This window comes from Odocoileus virginianus, chromosome 10, assembly GCF_023699985.2.
Source record: "Odocoileus virginianus isolate 20LAN1187 ecotype Illinois chromosome 10, Ovbor_1.2, whole genome shotgun sequence".
Lineage (NCBI taxonomy): Eukaryota > Metazoa > Chordata > Mammalia > Artiodactyla > Cervidae > Odocoileus > Odocoileus virginianus.
The window spans coordinates 10,882,201-10,895,037 of NC_069683.1; the positions used below are offsets into that span (position 1 = coordinate 10,882,201).

A 12,837-nucleotide genomic window follows, 5' to 3' on the forward strand; every position below is an offset into this window, starting at 1 on the left:
TCTGTCACATTCGAGCCAGCAGTCCAAGAGCCTTCCATCAAACAAATCTAATCGATTTGACATTTATTAAGGATCTCACTAATTTTTAAAATTAAAACACCAAGCAGCATCTCTTGGAGCAAAAAACAAAAACCAAACTGTTAGATAACTCTCCAAGGTAAATATCTTTTCCAGTCTTTGATAGTATAGTGTAAAAACTAGAAATGAAGAAAGGTGACATCACTCAGCCCCCCACTGCCGTGAGTCTCTAGATCCCGGGGGTCCACCCTTCCCCAACACATGAAAGAAAGCAGCACTCAGCACGGATGTAGCCTCTTAGAATTTGGAGCTCTGTGTTATGGTAGGTGCAGCATCTGTAGCTTTAGATCAAGAAGAACTTCTTTGCCATTTGCAGCTACAAGGACGAACCTAGAGGCTGTCATACTGAGTGAAGTAAGTCAGACAGAAAAAAGAAATATCATATGATATCCCTTAAACATGGACTCTAAAAAGAAATCATACAAATGAGCTTACTTAACAAAACAGAAACAGGCTCACAGACAGAGAAGGAACTTATGGTTACCAGGGGGGAAGGAGAGAGAGAAGGGATAGCTAGGGAGTTTGGAATGGACATGTACACTCAAAACAGATAAACCACAAGTACCTACTATAGCACCAGGAACTCTGCTCAATGTTATGAGGCAAACTGGATGGGAGGGGAGTTAGGCAGAGAATGGATACATGTATATGTACGGCTGAGTCACCTGAAACTGTCACAACATTGTTAATCAGCTACGCCCCAATACAAAAGAAAAAGTGAAAAACATAAAAAAGTCTCCTCTTCCTACATTTGCTCAGAGGATCAAATGAAATAAATGTACTTGCGAAACACCTGCAGTGCATGGCATCTTGTTAGTTTATATACAACCCTTATTATATTAGTTAGAAATGTAGGCATAGGTAGAGTAATTTTACAGGGTCAAATTTCCTTTATAAACTCTTCACTCTTTTAGGGTAAGAAAGTGAGAAACAGTATTTTGATTTAGTGTGATTTGGCTTGGTTTTTACTAACTGCAAAGCATGATTCTGGATTGGATTCTCAAATAGAAAAAAAATTCTATAAAGGACATTGCTAGGACAATTGACAAAATTTGGGAGAAAAAAGTCTGAGAGTAATAATAGAGTTGTATCAATTGACATTTGATTTTGAAAACTGCAGTGGCTCATTGTAAATGAATAGCCATGTTTTTAGGAAAATCACTGAAATATATTTAAGGGACCTAATGTCTATAGCACACTCTCAAATACTTCAGAAAAAGGCAGATAGAGAAAGAATGATAAAGCAAATGAGGCAACACACTAACAATTGGGTTATCTGGGTGGAGGGTAAATGGGAATTCAGTGTATCATTCTTGCAACTTTGCCGAAAAAAAGTGAAAGTTGCTCAGTCGTGTCCAACTCTCTGCATCCCCATGGACTATACATACAGTCCATGGGATTCTCCAGGCCAGAATACTGGAGTGGGTAGCTGTTCCCTTCTCCAGGGGATCTTCCCAGCTGTTCCCAACCCAGGGATCGCACCCAGGTCTCCAGCATTGCAGGCGGATTCTTTACCAGCTGAGTCACCAGGGAAGCAACTTTGCTGAAATTTGATTCAAAATAAGAAGTGTAAAAATATTCATTGAAAAAATGATGAAGCAACTGGGGCCACCCACTGGTGTGAGAAGTGCTGTCTACACCTTAATGGCCCTCTGGTGCTTCACCTTGGACTCCACTCCACCTTCCACTCCCTAGGCTATCGGCCTGCCCCATGTGAAGAAGTAACTGAACTGTATGTGGACAATGCTATCATTATGTCCTCTTCTCATCTTCCTTGCATGACTCAGAGTGAGCATGTGTAGGGTGAGCTAATGATTTGCTGTGCTATCTCTGATGAGTACTATATTATTTGCATCATAATATTTTCATTTCTTCCTCCTGCACAGAATGCCACATTGACAGCAAGGTCAGCTAAGTTACTATAAGGGATTTTTAATGAAAACAATTATAAATTTAAAAGAACTGTGTTTAAAGCATTTAACAGTCACTAGGGTCAAGTGATTATAGCAGTTACAAGGCCCATGGGACATGTTCACACCAAAACAAAGTGAATAAATAGCCTCAGCTGGCGCAGGCAATCACTAAGTGACCACAGGGGTCAGGCAGAGTGAAACCCTGAAGACTCTCACGCAAAACCAATAATGGAAATTTATCAGTCAAAGGGGGAGACGGAGGATGTCAGGAATTAGTGAGTCGAGTGATAGACTAAAAGCAGAACTGACTCTCCCTGTAGCTTCAGGGCCACGAAAATGACAGTCAAAAACCCAGGGGACAGCTGGAGGAAAGATTCCAGGAAACAATATGCAGACGGGCTGGGAGGAGGTGAGAGAGCTGAAATGGAAATGATCTATGCAGTCTCAGCACGTTCAAAGCCAGGGTCACTCTGGGACAAGGATGACTATCTTCACCCAGAAACCTGTGGTGGGGTCTGGAAATGAGGCATCTGGAGCTTTCCAATGTAAGAATGTGATGCAATGTGATGTTAAAAATAAAATGATCATCTCTAACATTTTACAGGGCTCTTGATATCTTCTAAGGATGTTCCTCAAACATCACCCTCACATCTCCATTTCTCCTTGTTGGAGAAACGTGGGGGCTGGACACCAGGGAAGCAACGCATTTTGTTCATGGAAGTCCAACTGGGAAGTGAAGAAACCAAACCTTTTACTGAAGAGTCCTATTTGCCAAAGACTCCTCTGGAAGTATGCTCTTAGGAGACTCACAATCAAAAGAGGAGATAAGAGATCTCCCTGGTGGTCCAGTGGTTAACAATCCACCTTGTGATTCAGGTTGGATCCCTAGTCAGGGGACTAAGATCTCACATGCCCTGGAGCAATTAAGCATGCGCCACAGCTAGAGAGCCCGCCTGCTCCAACTACCGAGCCTGCACGCCACAGCCAGAGAGTGTGCACCGCAGCAAAAGATCCTGCATGCCTCAACTAAGACAGGACACAGTCAAATAAATAAATAAATTACACACACACACACACACACACACACACACATATATTTTAAAGAGGAGAGCAGCAGCCCTAGAATAACATGTGCTAACAGTATGAACACCATACAGAGGGGAGGCAAGGATGACAATCAATTGCAAAGGCAGGTCCAATTTCATAACAGTTAGTAACCTTTGAATCGGGCCTGAAAGAATGAACAGAATTCACAGAAGAAAGGCCACAAGACTGGCAGGCAGGCAGCGGGACCCACAGGAGCAAATACTAAGTTATGCAGCAAAACTGTGCTGAACGCTGACTATGCACACGGCAGCGGGCCTGCATGCTCATCACCGGCGAGGAGCGGGCAGGCTGCTGCTCTCACGGCGCCCGCTCTCCTCCCACCACCACCCACTCGGCGCATCTGTGCTCGGCGGCTCCTGTGTTAGCACTCTATGCACATAGAGGATACAACAGTGGTAAATGGGGCAAGTCCATACGCTCACGGAGCTCTCATTCAGAGGCGGGAGACTGAGTATCATCAGTTTGACAAACACGATACAGAATAGGGAAAAATAAGATCTCACCAAGGAGGTGGCATTGGAGCAGAGACTGACAGACCCAGGAAATGGGTATGGTGGGAATGACTTTGGACCAGAATGTCTGCTGTGGCTGGAGGACAAGCAAAGGAGAAAAGATAGGCCATATGCCCAAAGGGCTAAAGAGAGAGTGGAGAGAAGTATGTCGGGGAAGGAAGCTGGGCAGATAGACCGGACCAGCTCATGAAGAGTCTGGAATGTCATGACAAACTTTATTCTATCAGTTAACGGTTCCTAAAATGCATTCCAGAAAATATTAGTCTGATGGGATAATTCACGGGAAAAGGGTCCTGTGCCTCCACTGTATCTATAAAAATGCTGATAACAGCATGGACCCACCAGGATGTTGTGAGGATTGAATGGGTTAACTCGTAGTGGGTCAAGCAAATATGAGTACTCAGAAAGTGTTATTAAACTATTCCAGGAAAATGAATGGTAGGCTGAACCAAGGCAGTTTCTTTAGATACAACAGATACTCAAGAAAGTAAACTGACAAAACATAGTCACATTTAGATTGAGGCGGTTTAGGCGCCTGGATAAATGGTCATGAGAATCAGAAGGAGAATTGAGGAAAATGAGCAGTATTTGGAGGAGACAGAAATTCAGTTTGAGATGTACTGGTTTTGAGGAATCTTATGTACCTTCTACCTTCTGTGGCAAAATGTCTCGTCTCCAGTTAGATGAAAGTATCTGGAGAGATACTAAGAGATAATCAGGACTCCAATCCACAAATAAAACCTCAAAGAATAAGAATAATCCCCTAGGTCGTGATATGTAGAAACAGTTTATGATGAGAAACAGCATCACACGCAGGCAGAAGATAAAGCCCCAGTCCTGTGAAAAATCAGGTAAGATGTTTAAACTCCCTGAGTTCTAGCTGCCTAATTTATAAAATCAGGGAAATAATACTGATGCTCAAAGGCTGGATGCTAAATGCAGCAACACTGCTCTCATTCCATTCTGCATTCTCGGCACCTTCCGCAAAGCAGGACCTGGTCCAGAGCAACGCTTAGCTCACAGGTAAATAATCTTTGGAGGAGGAAATCCCTTCACACCCTGGGATACAAGGATCCTGGCTCCAGGATTTAGGACTGTAACATTTAGGGACTCCAATCTTCCCTCTTGGGCCAGATGATTTGGAAAAGTTGAAGGCATTTTTATTTTTGAAGAGCTCATTTTTAATTTATTTATTTTTAATAGTGGTACAATTTTCATGTGGAAAAATGTGAAAAGATTCCCCCTTTCCAGTCAAGTGTCTACTGGCTGTTAAAGTAATGGTTATATACGTCTTGGCCATGCATATTTCTCTTGAGGCGATGGGGACATTTCAGCAAAGGAGGAAGTAAAAAGTTTTAGTATTGAAGGTTGAAGGAGTGGGGACAATGTCCAGGGACTTTAGCTCTTGTCTCAGCTCCTGGATTGGCTCATGGTATGACCCCAATCTGTCCTTCTACTTTCTAGATCTCCATCCATCCATCAGCAAGACAGGGAAAATACTGTCTGCCCACACCAACTTTCCTGGACCATTATAAGCATTAATGACCTAATATACTCAAAGGTACTTTGAGTCCTTTGGAGGAAATGTATCCTATCAATTAGAGGCAGGATAATTAATGTAATTTAAGAAAATAGCTGGCCATAACAGAGAGGATTAGGTTCACACGGATCACAAGCGACCCAGTCTTTGCATCCTGAGGTCACTGACGATCCTTTCTAATGGAACAAAACCTAATCTTATTTACTTGAACACATTCAACTGTTTGGTGTTTGGGGTTTTTTTTAAAGTACTTTATTTAATTCTATATCAAACTGAACTATACTTGAATGTTAATTTGTCTTTATTGGGAAAATGCATTTACATATTTACATATGAGTTAAATCATGAAGTAATTAACTTGAGGATAAAAGATTCTTCAATAGAAAGCAGGAGAAGTAAATAGTAAGCATGAATCAACTGTTATTTGGATTAAGTAGATACTCATTCTATACTATTACAGACAGAAAAGCAGGATGTCTATATCCACCTGATAGAATATATAGATAACGTGCAGACACTTTTATTCTAGAATCTCATATTAAGGGAAAAAACTTAGATAAATTGCTTAGAAAGAGAAGCTACGAATAAATTTAAATAGAAAGAGAAACGATCAAATACACTGTAACTCTAGCATGATAAGTGGGAAAACCAAACTATGAATCAAAAGTTCACGAGTATCAGCATGTGAGACACTGTTTTTGTGAACAACCTAAGATTACGAACCTTCTCCTATATTAACTCTAAATAGTAAGAATCATGGAATTCTAGGCTCTAAGGAACTCTCTCACACACTCTCCTCTATAAATCACGGGAAAAGTCATCTTGTTTGCCCTTTCTTAAAGCCTCTTACCCTGACCTCATTATTAGAGATGACTATTAAGTGGTCATAAAATTACATCACTATAAACATTCCAATGAGGCTCCCCTGCTCAAGTTATTCCTGAAATTTTCTTTTGGAAACTCCTAGGCACTTTACTGGAAAGCAACTGCCATATGTCACATCATTGTTTTGTTCTTATTTTTTATCAAGGTGTAATAGATATATATCAGTTTCAGGTCTACAACATAATATATTCAATATTCGTATACATTGCAAAATGATCACCTCAGTAAATCTAGTTAATATCGTAACTCTACATAATTACAAATTTTTTCCATGTGATGAGAAGTTTTAAGAACTACTCTTATAGCAACTTTCAAATATGTAATACTATACTAGGATATGACTATAATATATATTCTCCTATACTTACACTACAGCATATATATCATTAACTATAGTCACCACGCTGTTCATTACAAACCCATGACTTATTTATTTCATTGCCATTATGTCATATCATTGCTTTTTATTCAAAATGGCACATTTCAACTTGCTCACTTCACAAATTCCAGTTCCTAAGAATTTTGTACTGTTGAAAAAAACAGAAGCCTTAAAATGTGCAAACCATGCCTGGAAAGCATTACGTGTAAGAGTTTAAAAAATAAATTAAAACCTGCCATCAATAACCTGGTTAAAGCGTAGTGTGCTAGAGCTCCGAAGACAGGAGCTAGTGGGCAGAAATGACTTTTCAGAAAAAGAGATGGTGACGCTGGGGGACGGGGCTGGGGGAGCCAGTGGATCAGATTCAAGGAGGCAGACAAGGGGGAGATGACAGGAGACTGAAGAGAGGGACAGGGAACGGGGAGGCCTGGCCCCCTCAGGTTGTGGTTCAAAAGTTAATTAGAATCCAAGGAGCTATCTATGTGTGCTGGGTGCGGGGCGCTTGGAAAGGAGAGAGGGCCAGGTTTCCGGGGGACCAGACAGGCCATGTTGCTCATCCTTTTCGATGCTCCACCAGCAGAATGGGCGACCTGCCAGAGGGCCCTGTGGCACAAGAGAATGTAAGGCTACTCTCCCTGAAGTTTCGGCATCCTGAGGAATAAAAGAAATTCACCAGCAGGACAGAAAGGTGGAGTCCTGGTAGTTTGGGCAGTAGGTAATATTTACTGACCATTCACTACCTGTACACATTGGACACCTGTTATCAGGTCCCCTGTTTAACCTCTCTGCAGCCCTCTTAAGTTAGATACACTAAGCATTCATAAATATCCTTTTACAGATGAATAAATTGAAGATCACAAAATTAGCAACATTAAAACCAGGCAGATTTAAACACAGGCAGACTAGATCTGGCATGCACGCTCTTAGCCTGACAGCATACTCTCTTTCCACACATCAGCACACACACGTGCATTTACACACCACACGACAGGATGCACACCAGCTGTTAATAGTAGTTATCTTGGTTTTTTTCTGTACAACTATTTGTATTTTCTCACAATGAATATGTCCTTTCACAAGTAAAAGAGTTTATAGTCATTTTAAAAAAGCCCTTAAAGAGTGAGAATTTTCTCCCACTGAGGATATTCAAAAATATGTGACACAAACTCCCCAATACTACTGAAAGCATTAGAAAGAAATTACGATCTTTACAGAGGGAAATTTGGCAATATGTATTAAACCCTTTTAAAAAACACATCATTTGAAGCAACAATTCTACTTATAGGAAGATATCTTCTAAATTAAGGATGTTTGCAAAGAAAGAGCAAGAAAGGTATTTATCACACCAGTGCAGATAATAATAAAAAATGAAAACACTGTAGGTGGCCAGTACTAATTTTTGTTGTTCTTCAGTCGTTAAATCCTGTCTGACTGTTTGCCACCTCGTGGACTGTAGCACTCTGTCCTTCACTGTGTCTCAGAGTTTGCTCAAAAGCCCAGTGGTAAAGATCTGGATAAATGAGCCAGAGTGCACCCATACACTTGGGCTTCCCAAGTTCAGCAGTAAAGAATCAGCCTGGAATGCAGAAGACTCAGATTCAATCTCTGGGTTGGGAAGATCCCTTGGAAGAGGAAATGACAACTCACTCCAGTATTCCTGCCTGAAGAATCCCATGAACAGAGGAGCCTAGTGGGCTACTGTCCACAGGGTCACAAAAGAGTCAAACTCAGCGACTAATAGCAGGAACAGCACCCATACAGCAAAATACTGAGCTGTAATTTTTTTTTTTTAAGTTACAGGACAATATGCACAGCTCTATTAACTTTTCAAAATATTCCGTAAACAGAGATGGTGGCAAGGTCAAAATGACCCTGCCACGCTTCTCTTCTTTCCCATCAGCTCCCTTCCCTCCAAGGTTCCTGTTCATCCTTGGTGGTACCAACACCATTCTCACCTGGTACTCCTTGTGAAGCCTGGCTTTCCATCCTGTCCCTAACCTCTTCCCCTAAACCCATGTCCTTCTGGATTTACTCTGTTGCCCTTCTTGGTTAAGACAACATGAAATTAAACAGGGCCCTTAGAGGGAGTTTGGGGGGGGAAAGAGCCCCTCCAATAACCATCATCCTTTCATGAAAGTCTAAAGGAACAAGAAGAACAGCTTTCAGCCATTATCACAGGATGAATAAGCAACTAAATGAAAATAGCTCTACCAGGACCCAGAACCCTAGAAACCCACTTCAAGAAATTAGTGGTGTGGCCACTAACTACAGAGCAAGGGCCAGGCATCTCAGCACCATGAGCCGTGTACCTTCAGAAATGGTCTGCTGAGAAATGGTTACTGGATGTGTAGAGACTGACTATTATAGCAGCAGAAAACATGGATGAGGATGGTTAAAATAAAATCAACAAACTGTGAAAAGGAAAAAGAATCAAAATATTCCTTAAATAAAAACCTTAAAGGGTAAAGACTTGCTGCTATTGAGGATATTCAAAATAAAAAAGAAAAAATGTCTCAAGTGCTACACACCGAATAGTAATTACTCCAGAGACAGGATTACATGGAGAAATGTGTATTTTCTACCTTGCACATGTCAAAAACTTTAATTTCCATAATGTATGTGTATCTTATTTATACTGAAAGTATTCTTTTTTGGGAAAAAGTATTTTAGCCATATTTATTGATGTGGAAAGTTGTTCATAAACTATTGCTAAGATGAAAAACAGCTTACAACAGTCTTACTCTAAGATCTCTAATTTGGTAAAAAGTGCTCACATGTGCATGCGCTCGTATGTATCAATAGAAAACGTTCTATATAGAATTACCCTAGTCTATTCAATAGAGAACATTCTATAAAAATGTTAACAGTGCTTATCTCCGGCTATGGGTAATTTTGTTATCTTGTTTCACTTATCTCTATTTTCTAAGTTATCAGGAATGAACATGTACTACATGTATTATAATAATAAAATAAATAGCCCAGGCTGTGAAAGCTTTTCCCAAAGACCAGCTCCAAAACTTCAGGCCAATAGCAAGATCACTGGAAAAGTGACACAGTCTCTCCGTACGACTATTCTGAAAGGGGCAAAGTCAATTTTGGTGTCTACGATCTGGGATGTTTGCCAGTCACACTCAGTTATAACTGCCTAATACAGTGACCCTACAAATACGAAGAACCTTCTTCTTGAGGGTCTCCTTAGGAGCCTCTTCAATCTTTCTTTTAGGCCTGGAGAAACGGAAACTCTGAACTATTAAATGACAACTGAGGCAGAAGAAAATACAAAATTGTAAGTTCATGATACTGATGCTGTGTTAAAAGGGATTCTAAGCGACTAGATTGTTGTATATAAACTTTTAGCTAAAAGAATAGACCACCCAGGGACCCTGTCTTTCTAATTTTAATTGAGGAAACAAAACAACTACCGTAAACCCCTTTTAAATATTTCTGCTCAAAGTCTCCTTGAATCCCTAACAGCAACCAACTGGATACATATCTTGAGGACAAAAAGGAAAAGGAAGGGCACGGCATTTTATATACAGTACAATATAATTTTAAAGTTTCAGCCAAAAGTGCAAAAAAAGCACACAAAAAGCCCTGCCCCTCACGTTCATTCATTCACTCAGTGTGGATCGGCTGTGTGCACTGACGGTTCCAGGCTCTACTCAGAACTGGTGCAGAAGGAGCACTCTCTGGGCATGCTCTGTGGTCTTGCAGGGACAGACAAGGAAACAATGACGTAAGAGCTATGGGGAGGGCTGCACAGAGGCCAGACCCCGTGTTATGGAAAAGAGAACCCATCACAAAGGAGCAAGGAGGTCTCCTGGTCATTTCAGAAAATGGAAACAGGGCTTGCAACAGGAAAGCCATGTGGAAGGGCATGTGCATTTGGGGAGTGGGAAGAAAGTCAGTGTGGGTGCAACTGGAAGGTGGAAATACAAAGGTGGGTGTGCAATCAAATGATGAGATCTCCATCTGTGTAGCCTCCAAGGGTAAAGATGCATATTCAAGAAGAAGGTTACCACAAATATTCCAAAGACGAGAGTACACGAGGGATCAGTAAAGAACATCAAAGTGGCACAGGTCAGAACACCACAGGGGCAAAGTGAAGGAAGACCATACACAGCCCACTGCCTCACAAAAGGTGTCTTTAGGCATTTCAGTGGTTCAGAATTTACTAGCAATAAAAACAATAACATCTTAACTGGCAGTTAATCTATAGTTGGCAAGTTTATTTTTAAGCCCAGTCTGTAAATGAGATGCATTTTTGCCAAGATAAATGCCATCACGGTTGAGTGACTAGGACCCCAGCTCAGCTCACCAATGCCTTATTCATTCATGACATCCCTGGAGCATATCTGAGCTATCACATGAATGGGGCTAAAAAATTATTTCTTTAGGGAAGACCTACCTGCACCTTGTCCCCACAGCTCTGATATATGAGAAATGCCATAGAGTCATCTTGGGCTCTGAGTCTACATATGCGTGAGTGTGTATGTTTAGAGACCCCCTGGACTATAGCCTGCCAGGCTCCTCTGTCCATGGGGTTTCCCAGGCAAGAATCCTGGAGGGGGTTGCTATTTCCTCCTCCAGGGGATCTTCCCGACCCAGGGATCGAACCAGTCTCCTGTGGCTCCTGCTCTGGCAAGTGGATTCTTTACCACTGAGCCACCTGGGAAGCCCTATGTTGAGACAGGTAGTTAATTAAAAAAAACAATTTTACCCAGAATATGGTCCCTCCTGGCAGGGATCCCAAGCTCAAGGTTGGGAATAGAGAAAGATAGAACACATGTGGCAAGTGGAGTCTGACAGACTGAAAATCAGACTGAAAATCAAATTCTCAGGTCACCTCCCAGTTGTGTGATCTTAGGTAAGTTAACTTCACCAAGGCTCAGTTTTCCTCCCAGGTAATAAACAAGCTAATAATATCTTCCTCATAAATCATAGAAGCTATCTCACAAGTTATTTTGGGGACTGCATAAAATGATACATGTTAATGGGGGTGTGGGGGAAAAGGTACAGCCTCCAGCCCCCGCCACCCACAGACAATGTATATTAGTTCAACCCTCTCCCGGTCCAAGTCCCAGTTTCAATGAGACCATTAATTATCTGAGTGACCTTGAGTAGTTCATATAATCTCTCTGGCCTCAGTTTCCCCTTCCATCAAATGAGGAGGTGGGACCTCCAAGTCTTCTTACAGTTTCAACGTTTCGTCCCATGTGTCACTGTTAAGAGGGGGGTCTGTCCTCAGCCTTTATCCTTGTGCTTCTTCAGACTCCCTCTTCACTCTAAATTCCTCTTAAACCTATGGAACATTATGCAAGTTAATAAATTCAGTTTCTAGGTTAAAAAAAAAAAGGTGCCAATCCTTTCTGCATGCTTAAGTTGCTCATTTGTCTGACCCTTTGCAACCCTTTGGACTGTAGCCCGCCAGGCTCCTCTGTCCCTGGGATTTCCCAGGCAAGACTACTGAAGCGGGCTGCCATTTCCTCCTCTGGATCTTCCCAACCCAGGGATCAAACCTGTGTGTCCTGCGTCTCCTAAACTGGCAGGTGGATTCAGTCCTTTCTAGTTTCTGCCTTATGGATTCTATGCCTCTGACTCTGCTGTCCCCCTCTACACTATCTGTTGAGAGCTGTCTATAGGCCAGGGGCTGTGTTAGGAAGACTGCTGTCTATTGTTTTAGTCACTAAGTCATGTCCCACTCTTTTGCTACCTCGTGGACTGTAGTCTGCCACGATCTTCAGTCTACGGGATTTTCCAGGTAAAAACACTGGGGTGGGATGCTATTTCCTTCTCCAGGGGATTTTCCCGACCCAGGGATCAAACACACTGTCTCCTGCATTGCAGGCAGATTCTTTACTGCTGAGCCATCAGAGAAGCCATGTTGAGAATGGCACAAGCTTTATCACAGAATATATTCTCATAGCAACCATGGGGTGTATTATTATCATGCCCATTTTACAAACGAGAAAATCAAGGCTCAGGAATTTAAGCAACAAAGGCAAGGAATTCAACACAGGCTCTTCTCATTATAGGCTGCACTATCTTCCCAACCTTTGGCTGTACCTAGTTTGGGTCCTAACGTTTTATGAGCCTGTGCTGTGCCTGCTTATCCCATAAATTACTTTGCATTAATAACTTTGTGTGTTCCTCCTGCCAGGTTGCATACGTACATATTAACCAGGGACCCATCATCTCTGAACCAACAGAGAACATGTGATGGGATTCTCAGCCCCTGCAACTGGTAGGTCAAGGTGAGATTAAATACATTTTTCAAATAACAGCATAACTCAAGTCTCCATGAAGATGCTGGAACATTTTAGTTCAAGCTCAAGTCTGCAAGCTTCCTAGATGCCATAAGCCCACTGGTAAAATCACAGGATGGAAAGAAAAGGGCTCAGACAACACCAGGTTTACTCACTG

At 41.8% G+C, this 12,837-nt stretch overlaps 1 protein-coding gene across 6 annotated transcripts in view; it reads right to left on the reverse strand.

Moving 5' to 3' along the window:
• The window catches only part of MPPED2 (metallophosphoesterase domain containing 2), a 208,001-nt gene that overhangs the window by 137,183 nt on the left and 57,981 nt on the right, over positions 1–12,837 (reverse strand). The window lies entirely within an intron of this gene.